Here is a 9,366-nt window from a genome sequence, read left to right as displayed (position 1 = left end):
TGCAATCCTTCATCCAGCGTGGGATGTCGACTGCATCACTCAGGAACTCTTCATCTGCTCCAGTGCTGCACTTCTGGCCATCTTCGTCTCACTGTCAACCAACTCCTGAATCCACAGACGGGTGGGTAGTGGCTCCTACCACCACCTAACACTCCAACGTGAACTGACTTGGTCCCCTTCTTTTCCAGGTCTTCCTCTTCCAGGATACACCTTTGGTTTCTTGCAGTCTTGTCTGGGTCTTGCAATATCCTTCTCTGAAGTCCTGTGGGTTGGTTTGGGTAGAACCAGTAACTTACCTCTTTCCTTCTGGTCGCTGGTGGCACTCTATTACTTACCTTTGGGGTTTCCTAGTACCTCAAGCTTCCCTCTACCGATTCCACTTCCTTGGGTAGGGACCCGACCTTTGCTTTTTATGTTTTTTGTTGCTATTTATGCCAATTTCTGATTGGTACTTTACATACAATAGTGTGTTTACTTACCTTCTATTGGAGAGTTGCCTATGTAGCATTTTAGTGTTTGTGTCACTAAAATAAAGTACCTTTATTTTGTAACACTGTGTGGTTCTTTCATGTGTGTAAGTGCTGTGTGACTACAGTGGTATTGCATAACCTTTGCATGTGTCCTAGATAAGCCTTGGCTGCTCATCCACAGCTACCTCTAGAGAGCCTGGCTTCTAGACACTGCCTACACTTCAGTAATAAGGGGATACCTGAACCTGGTATAAGGTCATAATACCATAGGTATTCACCACAAACCAGGCCAGCTTCCTACAGGATACATGTTACTTGGGCATGCACAACAGCTGGTCTAGAATAGGCTATTGACTGATTACCAGAAATATGAGACCTTGGGTGACGGGGTGACACATCTAGCCCCAATTTACTCGAACCACTCGCCAGTGCTATTGGCACTGGTATCACACGTGCTGACCCCCCTCCTACGGCTCTTGGAGACTTTTGCCCTCTTCCCTTTTGGATACAGCTTTTTGTGAGGAGTTTAGGGGGGAGGTGGTAGACTTCTTCGAGTGGAATAGGGGCTCTGTACCTCAGAAGGGTGTGATCTGGGAGGTCTTTAAGTTCACCATGTGTAAGGAAATGCCTCCTTGGGATGGTTACCCCCTGACCTTTTGCCTTTTGTTGATGCCAGTTATGATTGAAAGTGTGCTGGGACCCTGCTAACCAGGCCCCAGCACCAGTGTTCTATCCCTAAACTGTACGTTTGTTACCACAATTGGCACAGCCCTGGCACCCAGATAAATCCCTTGTAAATGGTACCCCTGGTACCAAGGGCCCTGATGCCAGGGAAGGTCTCTAAGGGCTGCAGCATGTCTTATGCCACCCTGGGGACCCCTCATTCAGTACATGCTCACTGCCTCACAGCTTGTGGGTGCTGGTGGGGAGAAAATGACTGTCAACATGGCACTCCCCTCAGAGTGCCAAGCCCATCTCACACTGCCTGTGGCATAGGTAAGACACCCCTCTAGTAATCCTTACAGCCCTAGCGCAGGGTGCGCTATACCACAGGTGAGGGCATATGTGCATGAGCACAATGCCCCTACTGTGTCTAAGCAAAACCTTAGACATTGTAAGGGCACAGTAGCCATAAGGAGTATATGGTCTGGGAGTTTGTCAAACACAAACTCCACAGTTCCATAATGGCTACACTAAAATCTGGAAGTTTGGTATCAAACTTCTCAGAACAATAAATGTACACTGATGCCAGTGTGGGATTTATTGTAAAATGCACCCAGAGGGCATCTTAGAGATGCCCCCCTGAATACCAGTCCTACTCCTAGTGCTAGGCTGACCAGTTTCTGGCAGCCTGCCACAACCAGACGAATTTCTGGCCACATAGGGAGAGTGCCTTTGTCACTCTGTGGCCAGGAACAAAGCCTGTACTGGGGGGAGGTGCTTCTCACCTACCCCTCCAGGAACTGCAACACCGGGTGGTGAGCCTCAAAGGCTCATGCCTTTTGTCACAGCACCCCAGGGCATCCCAGCTAGTGGAGATGCCCGCCCCTCCGGCCACTGCCTCACTTTTGGCGGCAAGGCTGGAGGAGAAATTAGAAAACAAGGAGGAGTCACCCATCAGTCAGGACAGCCCCTAAGGTGCCCTGAGCTGAGGTGACCCCTGCCTTTAGAAATCCTCCATCTTGGTTTTGGAGGATTCCCCCAATAGGATTAGGGATGTGCCCCCCTCCCCTCAGGGAGGAGGCACAAAGAGGGTGTAGCTACCCTCCAGGACAGTAGCCATTGGCTACTGCCCTCCTGACCTAAACACACCCCTAAATCTAGTATTTAGGGGCGACCCAGAACCCAGGAAATCAGATTCCTGCAACCTACAACAAGAAGAAGGACTGTTGACCTGAAAGCCCTGCAGAGACGACGAAGACGACAACTGACTTGACCCCAGCCCTACCGGCCTGTCTCCAGACTCAAAGAACCTGCACAGCGACGCATCCGACAGGGACCAGCGACCTCTGAAGCCTCAGTGGACTGCCCTGAATCCGAAGGACCAAGAAACTCCCGAGAACAGTGGCACTGTTCAAAAACAGCAACAACTTTGCAACTTTCTTGCAACTTTCAGAGACTTCACTCTTCCCGCCGGAAGCGTGAGACTTCACACTCTGCATTCGACGCCCCCGGCTCGCGCTCCAGAGAACCAACACTGCAGGGAGGACTCCCAGGCAACTGCGACCTCGTAAGTAACCTGAGACGACCCCCATGGACCCCCACAGCGACGCATGCAGAGAGGATCCAAAGCCTCCCCCGACCGGGACTGCCAGGAACAAAGAACCTGATGCCTGGACCAAGCACTGCACCCGCAGCCCCCAGGACCAAACAGAACCGAACTCCAGTGCAGGAGTGACCATCAGGCGACCCTCTGCCTAGCCCAGTCAGTGGCTGGCCAGAGAAGCCCCCCTGTGCCCTGCCTGCACCTCTAGAGTGACCCCCAGGTCCCTCCATTGATTCCTATTGAAAAACCCGACGCCTGCTAAGCACACTGCACCCGGCCGCCCCTGTGCTACTGAGGGTGTGTTTTGTGTGCCTACTTGTATCCACCCCAGTGCTCTACAAAACCCCCCTAGTCTGCCTTCCGAAGATGCAGGTACTTACCTGTTGGCAGACTGGAACCGGAGCAACCCTGTTCTCCATAGGCGCATATGTGTTTTGGGCCCTCCTTTGACCTCTGTACCTGACCGGCCCTGTGCTGCTGGTGCTGTGACTTTGGGGTTGCCTTGAACCCCCAACTGTGGGCTGCCTATGCCCAGGAAACTGAACTTGTAAGTGCTTTACTTACCTCTGAAACGTAGCCTTACTTACCTCCCCCAGGAACTGTTGATTTTAGCAGTGTCCACTTTAAAATAGCCTATTGCCATTTTAACTAAAACTGTGTATGTTACTGCTCTAATTCAAAGTTCCTTACTTACCTGTGTGGAGTACCTTGCATTTTATGTGTATACTTCAAACCTTGAATCTTGTGGTTCTAAAATAAATTAAGAAAATATATTTTTCTATATAAAAACTATTGGCCTGGAGTTAAGTCTTTGAGAGTGTGTTACTCATTTATTGCCTGTGTGTGTACAACAAATGTTTAACACTACCCTCTGATAAGCCTATTGCTCGACCACACTACCACAAAATAGAGCATTAGAATTATCTAATTTTGCCACTATCTTACCTCTAAGGGGAACCCTTGGACTCTATGCACACTATCTCTTACTTTGAGATAGTATATACAGAGCCAACTTCCTACACCATGTGCAGGCTATGCATGGCTAAGGACAGAGGGGTCTGGCAATCCATCCGGGGGAATTAGACAAGTTCGAAACTAAACTTAAAGAACTGGAAGGAGCTCTGGGAGACACCCCTGGATCTTAGACTGGCGAGCAGAATCTGTTAGACAGTCACAGAATATCAAGCGACAGCCGAGAGAGAATGCCTGTTCCTGGGAAAATATCCCACTGCAAGGGAGTATGGTGAAGGAGAGAAGCCAGAGCGTACATTGGCTTTAATTATACAGAAACCAAGGGGTTCTAATTTTATACTAGAAGTACTGAATGAAAAGAGGATGCACAACATTCCACAAAAGATATATTAGATACGTTCTCTAGGCACTTTCGAAAGCTGTATTCCTCACAAGGTCCTCTCTCAGTTACAATTGACATTTACTTGAGAGATGTTGTGCTGGGATGGCTCAGCGATGTTCAGTGGGAGTACTTATCTGCTGATATCGAAGAGGAAGAAATTAGGGAAGCCATAATATGACTAAGTTTGGGTGGCGCCCTGGGTACTGATGGCCTACCATGCTACTTCTATATAGTGTACAAGGGCACGCTTGCGCCTATCTTGAAAGAAGTATAGAAAACTGTTGACTTCTCCTCTAGATGCGGGAGACCAAAATTATCACTTTTCTAAAACCAGGAAAACCAGCTAACAACTGCGATTCATATAGACCTCTCTCACTCATTAACAGTGACGTTAAAATCTTGGCAAAAGTTCTAGCAAACAGGCTACACCCATTAATCTCCTTTTAGGTGCGACCCGATCAGTCGGGATTCATCCCTGGACGAGCAACCTCACATAACCTCTTCGCTCTCATGTAGGATATTGATCCAGATTTAGCTGCAGCAGCGGTGTTTCTGGACGCCACCAAGGCATTTGACTCTGTAGAGTGGAAATACCTAATGGCAATACTTTGTCGAATGGGCTTTCCTTGTCCATTTCTGGCATGGATAGCCCAGCTATACTCCCAGCTGGTTGCCCGGTGCACCTGAATGGGACTGCTTCAGAGCCTTTCTCTATTAGACGTGATTAGTGGCAGGGGTGTCCCCTGTCGCCGCTGCTGTTTGGCTAGCAGTCCCTGCAACAACACTACAGTGAATATTTTACTAGGCATAGACTAATATCCCTCTATGCTGATGACATTACTCTGTACCTGAGGGATCCGCAGACCAGCCTCAATGAGATATTACGTGCATTAGTAGGATTTGGCAAAATATCCGGTATCAATATTAACTGTTGAAAATCATCCTTGTTTCCGCTCATGCCAGCTACAACACACTTTCAGCTGTATTTCCCCCTTCATTGGTGTGATTCTAACCTCAGATACATCGGTATCGCCATAACATGAGATTGTAATGAATTAATCCGAGCCAACTCTGGAGTTGCCCTAGAAGAACTTATAGATAAAATAATGTGCTGAATTCCACTGCCCCTTTCACATGCAGGCCGACGCGCCTTAATGTAAATGGTACCTTTTACAAGGGACTTATCTGTGTGCCAGGGGTGTGCCAATTGTGGAAACAATGGTACATTTTAGGTGAAAGAACACTGGTGCTGGGGCCTGGTTAGCAGGGTCCCAGCACGCTTCTCAGTCAAGTCAGCATCAGTATCAGGCAAAAAGGTGGGGGGTAACTGCAACAGGGAGCCATTTCCTTACACTCACCCCCATCTTCTGCCCCTGTATGTAGATCTGTTGAAAGGTGGCAAAATAAGGGAGTTGCTAGTATTCAAACCTTACAAAAATATGAGCCCTGGCATAATCGGAGAGGCTATCATTCAGAGCTCTTGTATAATGAGATTGCTGCCATAATATTTCACCGCAATACATGGCACCAAGGGGACAAGTGGATTTTTTTTGTTTGTTTACAGGGCAAGTAGATTATGAAGCAACATGTCCCGTGGACAAGCAAATATTTTATAAAATTCCACACCCGGATCCATCTCACACAAGTGGCAGCCCAGTGCATTATGAGCCTATATGTTAGCCTTGGGTAAACTGAACATATTGTATTCTCCTTACTGAGATACAGCCTTCCAAATGAAAAGAACACTTTGACAACCCTTGCCTGAGTGTGTGCCAAAATAATTTCTTCAAACCCTTCTAAAGAGGATCAAAATATCAGTTACTTCTGTATCGCACTCACCTGTGATAAGTCTATATAGAGCCATGAAAATGGCCTTATAAAAAAAATAGTCCAACGTTTTGATGTGTTGGTTCTCATTTGTAATTATGTTCTGTGTAAAGCTATTTGACCCACGCCCCCCAATTTAAGTCTTGTCTGCATGCTAGAAAACTGCAGTATATATGAATGAATGACTAGGGCAAATGTTGGCACTAAACTGATTGAGGTCACTCTGGTCTACACAAGTCTTACCAGAAGCTGAAGCCGACAATTTGAATGGGTAGCCACATAAAAATTCTAAGGGGAATACTGATAATCTAGTATGAGGTATTTGATCAGGCTTTCCAGTCTCCTGAGCCTCTTGTAAATGTGAGAACTGACAATATAATCTGCACACTTCTACACATCCGTCCTGTAAACTGTATGCATGTCTAAATTTGCTACCCCACACCATGTGCTGTAATTTTGAAATCTTTTGCCAGGAGTTGATATTCAAGCACTCAATAAACTCTAAACTAAGATCACTAAACCTCTGTCTAAAACTGTGTTCTTGGTAGCCTTTTGTGAACCGAATGGAAGGTACTGTTGTAGGAGGCTGGCCTGGTTTGTAGTGGGTACCCTAGGTACTTACACCTTATACCTTATATATTAACCCATGGTTTTAATAATGTAGTGTGTGTACATATATGTGTGTATTCATGTGTGTTTGTATGTGTGTGTGTATGTGTGTGTGTATGTATATATATGTATATATGTATGTATGTGTATATGTTTCTGTGCTTGGCATGTTCGTGGGTCATTGCATGGCTCCTTGGTGGGTTGTTATAATAGATATCTATGAATCCCTGCTCTCATCTTATCACACTTATCTACCCATCATCACATGTCATGTCTCTATCAAACTATCCTCCATTCCCACTCTGACTCATCCCAAATCCTTTCTACTACTTTCATCTCCTAAATAACTCTGCCTAAGCTCTTCCCTCCGCTTCCACATCTAACTCACCAAACCTCACTTTACTACCATGACCTCCCACACAACCCTACTAAATTCTCCTTCATTTATCTCACCCTGCTACTATGCTCTCCCTAACCCTTCCACAGACTCTTCCCTCCTCCATCCCCCTTTACTCATCCCAAGCCTTTAGGTTGAGTAAATGAGGGATATACTCCCAATTAACACTTCTGGATTTCTTTCCTCCACCTCCCCTCCATTACTCCAGTCAATCAAACTAACAAACTCTCATATCCGCAGCTCAAATTAACTCGTAATAATACTAAAACTGTACTCATATTTCCCAATACTAATCCATCACTAATTCTTGTTGGGTTCCAGAGTAGCGTGCTACTCACCGAAAAGCGCTTTGACGCCTCGTCAGGGGTAGTAAGCGCTATATAAATACTATTACAATACAATACAATATTGCCAAAGTTGCTGTATTTATTTTTCAACATTCGTTATCACCCGGGGTGCCAGGTTTTTGCGCTTCTAAAATCACAACTGATTAGATATTCATTGGCTGGAAAACAGCCACGTCTTCCATGGAAGGTATTGGGCAGCCCTTTACGGCTGGCGGCTCTGAAGCCCCAGATATGGAGCTCTATTATTTATGCGCGCCCAGGTGCATTATGCCAGTTATTGGTATAAACCCCCACCATATATGCCTCATCTGGCTATTGAGCAGGGATGCATGGTCCCCATTCCTAGTGCCACAAATCTGGGGACACATACAGACAGGATGGGCACCCCAAGATTCGACAGTCGCATGTACATCAACTGCATGGAAGAGACAGGCTAAGAAGCAGGGAAAATCACTATTCTACTCCCCGCTGATCTCTCTGCCCTACCACCGTAAAGCCGATATACATACCTGGGGGAAGCTGTATACTGGGCGGGCAATTTGTGGACAGGGAGTCTTTTTTTCACCAAGACCACGCCATCCCCACTGGATATCTTTATATATAATAGAATATGACGTAGCATCAGAGCAATTACTCCAGATTTTCCAGGGGAGCCTCCCACCCTCCAAACTCTGCATGTGCTCCTCGATGCCATGAGTCCTCGACATTTAGTGCTGGCTCTCTAGCGCTCCGCACAGTCTGAATCATCGAAAGGTGGGGGGAACGCGAGGGCTCACTGGGACTAAGAGCTTGGCGTGCCCCTGACAGACGCGCAGTGGCCTTATTGCTGCCATCAGACTGAGCGCATAGCCTCAAGTAGTAGAGTAAGGATTATCCATTTAACATTTTTGCATCTCATCCGCTGTACCCCCGCCAGACTGCATAGATACGGGCTACGTCCCGATAGTAGATGCGAGAGATGTGGAGTGGAAAAAGCAGACTTCCTACATTTGGCATGGGAGTGTGCGCCGGTTTGGGTGTACTGGGAGGAAGTTGCAAAGGCACTTTCTAGCATGACTGCCCAGAGCATCGGTCTAACGCCACTCCTGGCCCTACTGGGACATACCGTAGATATTGAGAGTAAGAGCCGGAAATATGTGGCTCTGATCCTCCTCTTGGCAAGAGGAAAATAGCGTGTAAATGGGGCAGGGGAAGAGCTCCCAAAATTAAAAAGTTTTTGTGCGACCTCATATGCTGTAGGGACTAGTTACCTACGCTGAGCTTCTGTGAATGCAAGACCCCAAAATATTTGGGGCCCCTTGCAGACATAATTATCAACTCAAAGAGCAAACCGTTTGGAAGACAGTGTCCCCTGTACACCATCTGACCATAATTGCATGACAAACAAATAGATCAATCTGGTAGGTTCATCCGACTCACACACACACAGGCGCGCGCGCCCCTCCCCCCCCCAAAAAAGTTATTCACAAAGAGTTCAAAGTACGTGACCGGTGTGCTTATTACCGCTCAATATCGCTGTTAGTTATGGAGGTCAAAATCCTGGCTACTATACTGGCGACGCAGATACACTGGGTCATAACACCCCTCATCTACAGGGATCTATTGGGGTTCATGCTGGGGCGTTCAACCTGACTGAACCTACAGCTTACCTACAACTGGATGTCGGAGATTAAAAACTGACCGTCTTCTCATGTCTTTTTGTCCCTAGACACAGAGAAAGCATTTGACCCGGACCATTGGCCTTTTCTAGAATGCACACTGGTCAAATTTGGATTTGTGCCTAAATTTAGACACTGGATATCGATTCTCTATTGAGCCCTGAGGGCAGCAGTCTGTGTTAATGGGTTGTTGTCTTCAGAGTTTCTCATTGGCCGGTGACCCTACAAGGATGCCCCCTCTCCTATTTGTCCTTACAGTAAATTCCCTGGAGTGCCAGGTTTGGATACACCCTGATATCTGTGGCTCTTTTGAGTCCCAGCCACTACAGATATTGAGGAGAAAAAATCCATCTATGCCGATTATATCCTTTTGTACATTACCGAGCCCCTGACTACCATCCCTACCCTATTCCACATTCTAGAAGAATATGGACAGCA

Source organism: Pleurodeles waltl, chromosome 5, assembly GCF_031143425.1.
Source record: "Pleurodeles waltl isolate 20211129_DDA chromosome 5, aPleWal1.hap1.20221129, whole genome shotgun sequence".
Classification (NCBI taxonomy): domain Eukaryota; kingdom Metazoa; phylum Chordata; class Amphibia; order Caudata; family Salamandridae; genus Pleurodeles; species Pleurodeles waltl.
Note: the sequence above shows the minus strand (reverse complement) of the source record.